This window comes from Magnolia sinica, chromosome 10 (genome assembly GCF_029962835.1).
Source record: "Magnolia sinica isolate HGM2019 chromosome 10, MsV1, whole genome shotgun sequence".
Lineage (NCBI taxonomy): Eukaryota > Viridiplantae > Streptophyta > Magnoliopsida > Magnoliales > Magnoliaceae > Magnolia > Magnolia sinica.
Window position 1 is genome coordinate 25,980,800 of NC_080582.1, and position 14,310 is coordinate 25,995,109.

The 14,310-nt window shown below is 37.7% G+C and overlaps 1 long non-coding RNA gene across 4 annotated transcripts; it reads right to left on the bottom strand.

Moving 5' to 3' along the window:
- Positions 1-1,017: 1,017 nt before the first annotated feature.
- Positions 1,018-6,533, bottom strand: LOC131258203 (uncharacterized). 4 transcript variants are annotated; one of them, XR_009177966.1, is made up of 7 exons: positions 6,194-6,533; positions 5,939-6,123; positions 4,624-4,773; positions 4,375-4,442; positions 3,506-3,579; positions 1,685-1,814; positions 1,018-1,191 (listed from the first exon to the last, which is right to left on the bottom strand). It is a non-coding gene; the product is annotated as an uncharacterized LOC131258203 (long non-coding RNA). The 4 variants fall into 4 exon arrangements; XR_009177968.1 differs by lacking the exons at positions 1,018-1,191; positions 1,685-1,814 and having other exon boundaries at positions 3,207-3,579; positions 4,375-4,479; XR_009177967.1 differs by lacking the exons at positions 1,018-1,191; positions 1,685-1,814 and having other exon boundaries at positions 3,209-3,579; positions 4,375-4,468.
- Positions 6,534-14,310: the final 7,777 nt, after the last annotated feature.

The following is a 14,310-nucleotide window of genomic DNA, read 5'->3' on the forward strand; positions in this document are numbered from 1 at the left end:
TTTTATATATATATATATATATATATATAACACCAATATGCACGGAAAAATGAAGAAACTATCCAAAATTCCACATTACCAAGCCCCTGAAAACCAGATAGCAGCACTCTTCAGTGAGTCTCACTAATGCCAATAGTAAAATATAAGAAGAGAATGCAAAGGAAATAAAGGAACTAAACACTATCAGGCCAGTAAAGATTCCAATAATGTCTAGAAAGGATAAAAAGATGAGAAAAGAGAACTAAATTTAGCATGCAATCATAATTGAGTTTTAGTTTTATCATGGGACTTGTTATCCCATATTTTAAGCAACAAAACAGAATATAGAAGTAGCAGTATAATAATCAGTGATCAAGTGAAACAGACCATTGATAAAATCTACTTTAGAACGTGAGATACCACTGCATCCACAGGTTGGATGTCAGCAACAGCGGCCCCAGGCTCCCCATGCTGCAAAAGGAAATACATGTCATTACACCAGCCAATCAGCAGGATAATGTTAACCAATTGGAATGATCTAACACAAAGCAAAGCCTGTAGTGTGAGAAATATTTTCAAGTCAAAGAACAATTTATGAAAGCCATAGTGGTGCATGTTGATGCATAAATTCTGAAGTCCTATTCTCAAGTAGCCATCTCAGGGTCCCAAGAAATTATATTCTAGTGGTTGAGATACATATAAAGATAATCATTGGAAGATCTTCCTTCATGTTGCTTGATCATTAAAGGTACCTGAAATGGATTAAACTGTAATTAAGATAGCAAGAAAATGAGATTATTTAACAACTTACGATTCCAAGACCTAGCTCCATTTTTCCTGAGCCTAAACGATCTGATGTGACCTAGCCTAGAAGTGTACAAATAGAGAGTGTGACACCCATCGTTCCCACCATTTTAGATGCATACTTTGCTTCTGCAGTAACATCAGCAAGAGAAAGACCAGCAGCAGCTGCTTCCCCTGCTACTTTCCATTCACAAAGTAAACATTTACTAACAAGACCCTATGCTTACAACAACAAAAATTTGTAGATAAACAAAGGACATTTATGAGCATGGAAAGATGACCCACAACATGTCAAAAGATGAGATGATACAACTGTCAGCCAAAGATTTGTTGATAAAGGCTAAACAAATGTTACCTTCAAAGCCAGCTCTTGGACAAACATCTAAGGGAGTTCTTACGCCAAACTTTCTGGGATTATTCAAAGACAACCATCATTACAATCAATTCAATTCAATACTAGTAGGAATTATCACCTACAACCAGTTGCAAGTGAACTTCAGATGAAACCCCGTTCACGTCATGTGTATGACACAACAAGTTATGCATAAGATGAAGGCCACCTGGCATAGAAATCAGAAAAATCCACTGATCAGGCAGGACAGACATGCACATTGAATCAGATAGTTAACAGTTCCAATTAAAAACACTCATTGTTTTCATATAGGGTGGCTTCCTGATGAGCGAGCTGACCTGTTTTTTGCAACAGGTGATTTTCATAGTGAATCCCACCTTATGCATCGCTCAGATGTCCTACACATGACCCACAACGTGTCATAGTGAATCATCACAAACAACCAGTTGTGATGATTCCTCATAAAGTGATATTGAACATCAATTTACTTCAATTGCTATTTTTTCTATTGTATTTAATTTGTTAGAAGTCTATTTCTAATATAAATACCTTTGTAAGAAAATAGTTTTCCAGAACTATAAAAAAATCTAGCAATCTGATCACAATTCCCAGCATTCAAATGCAAATTCCAGCATCTGTAAACTTTTTTCCAGTTACTGCCAGTCGATGTCTGATTTATCTGGACATAAATAGCCATTTGGTCAATAACAGGATTTTAATAATGGGGGTATAACAATTTCAGGTTTCAATTTGTACAAGTGGGTCCCATGGTGAACAAGTTTAGTAAATCAATACTACAAACTTCACAAAATGACTAAGAGAGTAAACAAACTTAGTAAATCAATACTACAAACTGAACAAATTGATGATGAACCAAGTTCAGTGAAATGGATTCATTAAGCACCTCAAGAATCCAAATTGCAAACTGAACCTGAACTGAACTTAACTGAACTGAACCATGACTATGAAAACTGTGTGTGACATGACATCCCAGCCATCTTTATATGGGCTCACCACATAGATGACTTGGTCCTAGAGTCAGGTCATTCTACTCATCGAAAGATTAATTTATCTAGAGGCATCATATTGATAAGATAATTGGAATAGTCCAATCGTAGTCAACTACTAAACAGAGGCAGGTGAATGTCAATTAATTATCATATAATTGAATGATACATGTGCCAATTCTTACATGCTAAGGCATTAATGCAACTGTCTCCCTTTCACCAGGAAGCACCAATAAGCATGCATGTATTTTATCCATATGTTCATCTATATGCACACTGTATACATGACAATCTAGACATATTTCTAGATACATGATCCCAAACATGAGATTAGATGGTCAAAATATCATGATATTTCTAGATATATGATCATTGTAAATTTCATCTAGACATATAATTCATCGTCTAAAACAGCACAAAATGCAAGCCAATGAAAGGAGTGAAATGGATTTCCAATCAATTTCGGCCCGCCCAATATCCCAAAATCCTTGCAAACAAATAACCCCTAAACGGAATTTGATATCTACATTCACCCCACCCTTTTCATATTTGCATACACCCATATGAGGAATTCTCAAAATGGAAAATGAGTAGTATGAAAATAAAAAGAGATAAGTAAAAAAAATGAGGGAAAAAATGCCCATGAGGTGAACAAGTAACAAACAGCTCAACTTTCAAGTGAAGGTCCACGAGAAGAAAAAAGTTCTACAGAATTCAAATGATATACAGTTTAATTTTGAGAAGAAAAAAAAGAGGTCCTTTAATGTTCTCTTATCATAAATAGCATGAGAGCATCAGCTGATGAATCAAGTGCATCTTTACCCAGAACAAGAAATTGATTATTAAAAGTTATCTAATAGACAAGCTTCAGTGTTCTATGAGAAGTTCCCATAGTTCTCAAGAACTCCTGGGATTAATTTCTCCTCTGATCTCTTCAAATGTTCACAAATTTCAACTAACTGATTTAATCCTTTCTCACTTTTCTTTTGCTTTTTTCCCAGAAGAACGAGGAAAATATCAAAGGCAATCTCAAATAACTGGCGGAAAGTTATGACAATGGCAATGATGGTGGCCAACAAGGAAAAAATCAGCTTCAAGTCAATGAGTCTATATCCAACTGCAGCAGCCACTCAGGTTGGAAAGTTGATTTTCCTTTAGAAAAATATAATGGATACAATATTAACGAGATAAAGCCAAAAAACTACCAACTAATCAATGTGCATTCTAGCTGATTTATCTAGTTATTCGATGTTTTAAGTAGAAATGAGCTAACCTTGAAAGCTTTTTCACAGTCATAAATATTTCACCACTGTCAAGATCTCTAAATTATAAAACATGATATAGCTATAAAAAAAACACTCACATGGAACTTCATAGGTAGTCAGCTGCTTTTTCGGGTCTCTAATAAGCTGGTGTCACACATAACTTTTTGAAATGCTGCACAAAACAAAACCAAATTTAATCTAAGCCTATAAAAGTAAAAAACTAAAATGAGAAAGAAAGCAATAATACTTGGGGAGTTTAGTCCAAGAATAAATGAGAAAATAATTTAGAATTGTCTATGATGCAAGAATGACAACCAAGAAAAAAAAAAAATGTATGTCTAGGAAAGTATGGATATGATGCAGTAGTGCCTCCGCTCTAATATTTCAAGACTTAAAGAAAATTAGCAATAATGGTGACTTTATTTTTCTAACAAGACAACAACCAAGATATGGCAGACATGCATAAAAAAATAAGTGTCTTCAAAGAAAGACTAGTCAATGGATTGACAAGTTCACTGGGTTTGGCCAAACCAGACCATACAAGATCACCAAAAAATAAGTCTGCATGGACCAAAAAGTTAGAGAAAGAAAAAGAAAAGGTCATCTCTATTAATACAATGATGCACAAGGAACATCTTTTACCATGCTTTAAGCAATAGGTTATCTAAAGTGGAAGCAGGAACACATGCAAAGGGTTCTGTCACCAAAATGAATCAAAGAAAATTTCTGGTTTACTGCATTAGTATCTGAACTAGAGTAAGAACAGTTGAAGTAGGATCAGACACTTGGAATAATTGGCACTAAAAAAGCATCCAAAAAATTTAGGAGCATTCTTATTGACAATCTGTATAAATAAAAACTCAAATGGAGCATAACCTATCCTAGAAAATAAAGAACAAAGAACTTCAGCGCGATAGCTACTATTTAGGAGCATTCTATCCAAATGCAGTAAATACGCATCCTTCACCTTGTAGTGCGATAGCTACTATCTTCTCGTCCATCGACTTCAATTGTGATTACTTATGCCAGACAAATCTGTACACCAAAACCGCTTCTTGAATCTATTCATGTACTATATCATCAATAAAAGTTTTTTCTTTAAAAATAAAATATCTATAATAGATCAAAATTACAATCTTGCTTATGTACTTTAGATAATTCAGAATATTTGAAACAACTTGAAAAATGAATTAATAAAAGAAAAATCAGGATTTACCTGAACAAGTTGGTCTTCATTTAGAACAGACAAACTGTTAGACTCGAAACAAGACCAACATCGCTTACATGGAAAAATCTCACTGATTGAAGAACCTCAACATCGATCTTGGAACCCTCATGCCAAACCCATGCTTCACCTTTTTGTACCCTGTTCAAATGAAGAGAGTGCTTCAAGAGTATGTGGGTGTGTTGAAGTGTGAATGCATGTGTATAATAAAAAAGAAAAAGAAAAATAAGAAGAAGAGTAAAGAGTAGATTAAGATGATTCCACCCCCTAACTTAATGGTACACATTCGCATAAGAGGTGGTGTGCTTTGAAAGTGATACACGCACTGATTTTTAAAAAGGAATAGAACCTTTAAATGTGATGGATTAGAAGAGGAGTCTTGATGAATTTTAAACTCCTCCATCCTACAACTACTTGGAACTGGGTCTTCTATAGATGTCTGAAGCTCTCTCTCCCATTACTTTTTTGCTTTCCCAAAATGTAAAGTGTAAGAGTTAAAGAGTAGGGTGTAAGGTGTGGAAGATCCCTTATCAAATAAGTATAGTTAGTATGATACTTTTCAATCTGCAATTTAAGTTTATAAAACAGAGTTAAAAGGACTTGAATCAAGGATACAATATCCTCAGATACTATTACCTACATGGAATTGAATAAAAAAAAAAAGGAAGATACAATGGAATATTGATTTTTGGTTGAATGTAACCATTGTTATACTTTCTTTCTTCCCTTTGTAATTATTGGCCACGACCTTTCCATCTTGGAGATTTTGGTACATGCCAATCTAAAGTGTGGCCATATATCAATAGTCCAGATCACTAAATCATGGCCCCCAATTGTACAAACCAAAACCTAGAACAATATGGGGTAAGCGTTCTTTAATAAATCAAGTAATAACCCAGCCAACATGCACACAGTGAATGGTAAAACATAGTAAATAGAAGGCTAGTTATATGAGCAAAGAACCAATGTCATCTCTTACTCAAATGGACAGGCCTTAACGGCTAAAAGACACCATTCACATGATCCTGACCATTGGATTGAAGGACTTCCAATGGTTACAAATGAACAATTGCAAAAGATTCGGCCAAGGGTCCACATTCAATAGACAAAAGTCACCAAACAGGCACTTGGGAAAATCTTCTTTTTATCCATAGTAAAGATTTTTTATTTTTCTTCCAAAGGCCCACTAATTAAATATTTGCTACTAACCTCTTCACTATTCATAAAATTCTACCAAAAACTCCAAGCATGATTCTTCAAATATTTAAAAAACATGTGACTTCGAGGAAGAAGTCCAGCTACCTACCCAAGACTTTCTTGTGTGGAATAAGTGATTCACTTGCCTGCAAAAGGTTATTCACCAATTTCCTTCTCATCCAATTGCTTCTCTACAACCTCCAGCATTGAACTAGACTCTCCAGCAGTTCTAGAGGTGCTTGAACTTGAAGATGATGGTTCTAAACATTCCCCAAGTTGTCCTAACCTTCCTTCCTGTTCCACAACGTAGAATTTCTCAAAGAATATAATTAGAATTTAAAATTCCAAACATGTAGCACCATACCGGCCTGCTTGAGCAAACCCTACAATCATAGAATTCCAAAAAACAATACTCCGATCACTTATTTCCTGAAAGAAACGAATGCCACTTTCAACACCCCCTGTCTTGTAATACCCACGAATCATGAGATTCCCACCACCTCTCTTCTCGGCATTTCTTCAAACAAGCACTATGAATCATCCATCTTCCCACAACTTATGTATTGTTCAACTTGTGTATACTCAGTTACCACTAGCATTCCTATGGTAATTATGCGGAGTTTAAAAAGTAACTCATACTCCTCATTTGTGGCACTGATGTAGGTGTTTCTGCATTAAATGGTGAATCCATTGGAAATGTGCATATTTAATTCACATGAAGGCCCAAAACAAACAATAGGGGCCTTAAGTACAATTCCACATACAACAGGGAATAACCCAAGGAAATAAGGAAAAGTAATATTAAAGTAGCACCAGAACATGAGGCATAGAACAGAAATGCACAAAGATATTAGACGAAACTCAAAATTCAATAAGGCTTTGAATAAACCAAAGAGCATTAAAAACAAATCTCATGAAATGCACAGAGATATTAGATGAAAATGCACAAAGATATTAGATGAAAATGCACCAAATATCATGATTAATCAGTCTAATTTCAGCAAAAAATCTCAAGAAATTTTATGATATTTGAATCAACCAATTGGGCATTAAAAAGAAAAAAAATAGAGAGACGAAAGAAAACAAATAGAAGAAAAAGGAATAGGGTTTGGACATTCAATATTTGAGAGAGAAAGAGAGATACCAAGGACGACGAGGGGCTGATGGGAAGAAACCCTTTGTTTTTACCTAACGGGAAGAAACCTTCCATCCACAAGGAGAGTGGCAGCAAGATGGGAGGAAACCCTCTATTTTTACCTGACAGGAAGAAACCTTCTATCCATGAGTGGCAGCGAGATTGAGAGAGGGAGCACAAGAGAGCAAGAGGGAGGGGGATACGACGAGGGAGCACGAGAGAGCAAGAGGGAGGGGGAGAGGAGGGTTTTATTTTCTTTTGGAGTAAGAGGGAGAGGGTCCGAGGGAGGGTTTTTTTTTTCTTTTGGAGCAAGAGGGAGAGGAGAGAGATAAGGTTTAGGTAGTCGAATCATGTGAATCCAAAATTTCCATGACCGCCAAAAGGGTTTCAACGGCAAGCGTTCAATCCTCCACTGCTTTATACAGTGTGGTCCACTTGATTTTTTGATCTGCCTTATTTTTTGTCTCAAGCCTCACGACGAGGTCACCAAGTGGACAGACGGTTTGGATATAACTCATATGTTTTGATGGGACCCACAAAACTTAGTGACGTTAACACACCAAATCACATAGGTGGTGTGTGCAACAGCAGTCGATCCGCTTCCAAGCCAATGCTTGGGCTATTATTTTGGATGGTGATCTCAGGGGCTTCGTGGGGGCCACCATGATGGATGTGCCTTATCCACGTAATCCATTCATTTAGGCAACCAAGGATAGGACATGAAACCAAAAATGAGTCAGATTGAAGGCCCAAGTCAACCACACCACTCCAAAATAACTTTCAACAATACGCACATAATTTCCAGTGTTTAATATTGTGTGGTCCACTTGAGGCTTCAATATGCCTCCATTTTTGGGATCATGCCTAAAATACGATATTAAAACAGATGGACGACTTAGATAAAACAAATACATTACGATGGGCCCCATAGAGACCCTTATGAGACCGTCAATTTACAAAAGCGTGACGGTGGGTTTTAGCCTATGGCTACAGATTAAATCCATAGCTAATTAGCTACAGATTAAAGCCATAGCCATAGACCTATATAGTCCGTAGCCTTTGCTCATTTTTTTGGTAGTGGAGATGCCATATTTCTTTATTAAGTTCTTGAATGGCCTATTGCAAAAGTATAACCCTTCATCATTAATGATGGTCCGATGTGTTTCGAACCGGGAAAGGATATTCTCTTTCAAAAATCTAATGATTGTTCGATGATTATTGTTTTGGCACGAGATTGCTTCAACCCATTTAGTGACATAGTCTATTGCTAACAAAATATAAATATTTCCAAAGGATTGGAGGAATAGCCCTAAGAAATCGATGTCCCAGTAATTGAATGCTTTAATGATAAGAATTAGGTTTAGTCGCATCATATTTCAACGGGACAATCCTCCCAATTTCTAACAATGTTCATATACTTTGCAAAACTCATGAGTATCTTTAAACATAGTAGGCCAATAAAAGTCATACTGTAAAATTTTAGCCATAGTCTTTTTAGCAGAAAAGTGACCTCCACAGGTCTGAGAGTAACAAAAGGAGATAACACTCTGATGTTCATTGTCTGGCACACATCTCCTTAAAATTTGGTCTGAACAATATTTAAATAAATATGGATCATCCCAAAAAACTTACGTACCTCGGCAAAGAATTTCTTTTTATCTTGCGTAGTCCAATATATTAACATGAAATCTATTGCAAGATAATTTGTAATGTCAGCAAACCAAGATAATTGGGAAAGTTTAAACAATTATTCGTTAGGGAAAATATCATTTATTAGTGTCGGCTCAAGGAAATTAGGGAGATCAAGTTTAAAGAGATAGTTAGCCACTACGTTCTCTTGTCTCTTTTTATCTCGTATTTCTATGTCGAATTCCTAGAGTAGAAGGATCCATCGTATCAGGCGAGGCTTGACATCATTCTTAGAAAGGAGGTACTTTAGCGCCATATGATCAGTGTATATGATGATATTGGATCCGATTAAGTAGGACCTAAATTTGTTTAAAGTGAACACTACAGCTAAGAGTTCCTTCTCCGTAGTAGAGTAATTTACTTAGGCAGAATTTAGAGTACTACTCATATAGTGAATCACATAGGGCTTCTTCTCTTTTCTCTGGCCTAACACCGCCCTAATAGCATAGTCAGATGCATCACACATAATCAAAATGTATGCTCTAATCGGATGGCTGTATGATCGGTGCGGTTGTCGATATAGCTTTGAGCTTACTGAAAGCTTCTTGGCATTATTCAGTCCACTTATATGGTGCATCCTTTTGAAGTAGATTTGTAATGCCCTAAAAATCGGGGGTTGAGCAAAGCCCAACTCCCGAGTTCCAATGCATCACTTATGTAACATAGATAATGATGTTAAAATGTTGTTCATATTAGTGCATTAAACATGAGTGAGATTACACTAAATCAGCATATCATACTCCAGAGTTAATGTAAATAAGCAAGCGGAAGATTGAACTAAATATATAAAGTATATACATGTTTCATAACCTCAAGAGTATGAACGTGCTACCAGGCTGAATATATACATAATTTGTATCAAGTTATACAAAATGACAAAATGTGAATGTTCCACTAATCCAAAATCCCTGTAATCCTGATTGATGACACGACTCTAGGTCTACACAAACCCACCTGAGAGTTGAATGTAGGAGAACTCCTCCTCATCAAAGAAGTCCGGCTCCATCACGTAAGCCTTATCATAACCTGCATCTAAAGTAGAGTCTGGTTGGTGTTTTAAAACACCGTCCCAGAGTGGGAGTGAGTGATCAATTCAGTGGTACTATAAAGCAAAGGTAAACATGTTATCAATTCAATCAAGCAGTAATGATAAAGCAATACAGCAATCACTTCCTAATTACTCTTTTTAATGTAGGAATGATATGTAGTAATGATGCATGCCCTCACCTGCACTCCCTCAGTGATTTCATCTAACGATCATGCATGGCAAACTCCCTAAAAGTGCGCTTCCACGCCAAAGCACATGCAATACAATGAATGGTCGTATTAGCCAAGTAATTTATTAGGCTTATTCATACAGCAGATTCCAGAACCTAAGGTACCTCCCTTTTTATCATTTACTTAAGCAAGGATCTATCTAGGGTCGTTAATCCTAGTTATTCACATACGATAGGAAAGTTATAGGGCATCACCCCTGATGAAAATAACGGATAAGAAAGTTTAAGAGTTTACACTCGAGGTCGTTACGAGGAGGCGTCACCTCATCATAGGCCTATTTTATACTTGAGGTCACCACGGGAGGCTTGTCACCTGAACGTAGGCCGATAGCTTAAATATGGTGTTCCATACACTACCATATTCGGTTTACGAGTTTGGGTTGCTCACTGGTCAGTACGGAGAGGCTCATCACCCCAGCGTAGGCCGACAGCTCGACCACGAGGTCCCATACACCACCATGTCCAGCTCATGAGTCTTAGCGAATCTTGGTACCATGGTTAAAATGGGTTTTACATTGGTAAGTGGTACCTTAGATTCAAGCAGTAACGTCCATACATGGTAAACACACAATATGCCAATCGATTTATTTGACAAGTGTGATTGGTATGAGAACACGTTGAATTGATCGACATAAAGCACGTAAGCATTCCGCATGGCCTAACCATTGTCAACAATCACCGTACGGCTTGGATTCATCAAACGTGTCTAATGTGGTGAAAATAGTTTAGCCACTCAATCAAGAACCGTTACCGATTACCTGGACTACATGGTAGTCCCAATCCTACTCAAATGCAAGAGGTAGTCACATGGGTTAATCATAACATCATTTAACGAACAATTCAAACATAAGTCCCATTTGAGCATTTTAACAAACATATTGAACTAGTAATTATACATATGCATTTCATCCATAAATCACATAGCAACAATTTACATTATATGAAGTAAACTATAAATATGAATAAGGTAGTTGAGGATCTTATCTCAACACCCTTGTTAAAAGCAATTCATCAACAATTTCTCATTCAAACATTTTATCAAGCACTTAAACTACATAATACTACATATATAAACTAAATTACTTATAGCATATATTATGGCAGATCCTTTCATGAAAGAGTTGTCATACATACAACAAACATGTATTCTAGATTAATAGTCATGGCAAGCATAAATCATAATTTCACTTTCATTCAAACATTTCAACAAACACATGAAATGCATCATATAATCACATAGTTCACACACATATAAAGTTTATCGAATACATTGTAACTAAGATCATATGGCAGCAATCAAGTCAGACATAAATCATTGCTGACATCGAAAGCCTTGAAAACCATAACCTAAACGTTTATAGTCTGCACCTTCCATCGAATTTCTCGTTTCAAAGTTGATTCGAATCTTACATCCCTGTATACAGAACAACGGTACTTAAACATCAAAATGGGTTGGGTATTTCATCAATTCCTCTATTTGGATTCCTAAAACAAGATTAGGGTTAGGATTTCTTACCCAAATCAGAGTTAAAATCAATGGTGTAGCGAAACAGGTGATTCAGCCCGTGGAATGGTGGGAGTGATTCCCAGCAATGATCACCCTATCTCTCTCTCTCTCTTCTCCTCACTCTTTTCTCCTCTTTTCTCTCTTCTCTCTCCTAGGGTTAGAGAAATTCATATGAAATGAAAGAGGGATGGTTTAAGGGCATTATATAGGCTTAGAAGTGATGTAAATGACCCTAAGGCCATGATATACTTAGGTTATAGCCAAAGGGTGCCTGTTTTTTACAAACAAGGCCCTTAGGAAAGTCCATTTCTCACCTAAGTCTTGAAGTAAGTTCTCTGACAATGGATCTACGCCAAGACTATGTTTATGGTGCAATCTAATAAACCGATCGGCCGTGAAAGACCTGCATCAGATCAACGGTCGTCGTTACTCGATCAGGACCACATGTATACCAATAGGTGTAGGGAAATTTCCATGATCCATGGATGTAGTTTGACCAGAAACTGACGGTCTGAAGACTTCAATTTCACTCGCAAGTGAATGGTCCAATTCACTTAAGTTTGATTTCATTTTCTAAAGATATTTGTACTTCTCACACACTTCACTCAAGGCTCAAGTTGTGCATTTCCGGATACTATTTGGGCTCGATTCCCGTGATGGTTGTCAAGCCCAGTAAGGCAGTCATAACCTTAAAGTTTTATGGTAATCGGACTTTTGACGCGTGGTCCAAGTCCGATACGAAGTTTCAATGTGCTCCCAAGAGCACCTGGGTTTTGGGATTTCTCCTAGGTTTTTAAGTAATGTTGAGTTAGAGATTTTAATGGCTTTGGGTCTTGCAGTTCATATAGATACTGGTTCAAGCAAATCCACTAATTAATTTAGTTTAGTACTTAATTAATTTTCGTCTAATTTCCACAGTATACGGTCTTTAAGAATTTCTGCCTGAGGTGGTACTCGAGTCTTTGCATGGATTTTTCTGAGACGTTACAATCTACCCAATCTACCCCCCTTAAAGAAAAATTTCATCCCTAAAATTAGTACATTTTTGTACTCCTCGAGCATTTGAGGGTAGTTCTTACGGACTTCGGCTTCTATTTCCTAAGTCACCTCTTCCTCAGTGTGGTGAGTCCACAATACTTTCACAAGAGGGATAACTTTGCTGTGCAGCACCTGTTCCTTCCGATTCAGGATATGTGTTGGTCGAAGTACATAGGTAACATCTTCACTTAGTTGTACTTACTCCCATTTGATAATATGAGTGGGATCACGAACGTATTTCTTCAGCATCAATACAGGAAATACGTTGTGCACGCCAACGAGTGGTGTGAGCAAGGCGAGACAGTAGGCTGCCACACCCACTCGATCCAGAATCTAGAATGGGCTTATGAACACGACGTAAGCTTCCCTTTCTTGCCAAATAAAAGGACTCCCTTCATGGGGAAACCTTAAGAAATACATGGTCTCCAACCTCGAATTCCAACTGCGCCGTCGTGTATCGGTATAACTCTTCTATCTGCTCTGTGCTGCAAGGAGTCGACATCTAATAATATTAATCTTCTCTGAGGTCGCTTGAACCAACTCTCGGCCAATCAGGCTCTTCTCGCCAACTTCTGCCCAACAATGTGGTGCTCGACATGGGCGCCCATATAATACTTCATAGAGAGCCGTGCCAATGCTCGCTTGGAAGCTATTATTATAAGCAAACTCCGCATAGGGAAGACAGTCATCCCAACTATCCTTGAAATCAAGAACACATGCCTGTAACATGTCTTCTAATACCTGGTTTACCTGTTCCGTCTGCCCATCTGTCTGTGGGTGGAACACAGTACTGAACTTTAATTTCACTCCCATTACTTCCTGGATTCGAGTCCAGAAAATGGACGCGAATCGCACGTCTCAATTTGACACAATCTCTATAGGAACTCCATGCAGACGTGCGATCTCTTTGATGTATAGCTTGGCTAATTCATTTGCTGAGTTTGAAACTCTAATCGGGAGGAAATGAGCCGACTTCGTCAATCGGTTCACAATCACCCAAATGGAGTCATGTCCCTTCCTTATCTTTGGTAACCCGGAAATGAAATCCATAGATATGAGTCTCATTTCCATTCAGCTACGGGCAAGGGAGGTCGGCGATGCTTGGCCTTGACCTATTGGCATGTGAGATAACGGGATACGAAATCTGCTATCTGGGCCTTCATGTTGTCCCACTAGTATGAACGCTTCAAATCCCAATACATCTTCGTACTACCGGGATGCATTGCCAATCTTGAATTATGTGCAGCTTCCGTAACCTCTCTCCTCAAGTCATGGAGATTCGGGACACATAAGCGGCCGTGATATCTCAAACCTCTATCTAAGACAACCCTCCATTCGGAGTCTTCACTGTTACTTGTTCATTTTCTCATCTTCACCAACAGTTCATCTTCTTTCTGAGCCACAATGATTCGATCATCAATAAGTGGTTGTATGTGGATGTGTGTGATGCTCTTGAACGACTCTTCTAGTGTAAGCCTCCGTTCAAAGTCTCGCACAAACTCTACCATATTTCATTCTTCTATCATCAGCGGAGCTGCAAATTCTATTGTCCTCTTGTGGCTCAACGCATCGCCACAAGGTTAGCCTTATCAGGATGGTAGGAAACCTCAAACTTGAAGGCTTTTAAGGTTTCCATCTATCGCCGCTACCTTATATTCAGGTCATTCTACGTGAATATGTACTTAAGGCTCTTGTGGTCACAAAAGAGCTCGAACTTCTCTCCGTAGAGGTAATGTCTCCAGAGCTTTCATGCGAAAATGACTGCTGCCAATTCCAGGTCATGCGTAGGGTACTTTTCTCCATGCTTCCTCAACTGTCGTGAGGTATAGGCGATC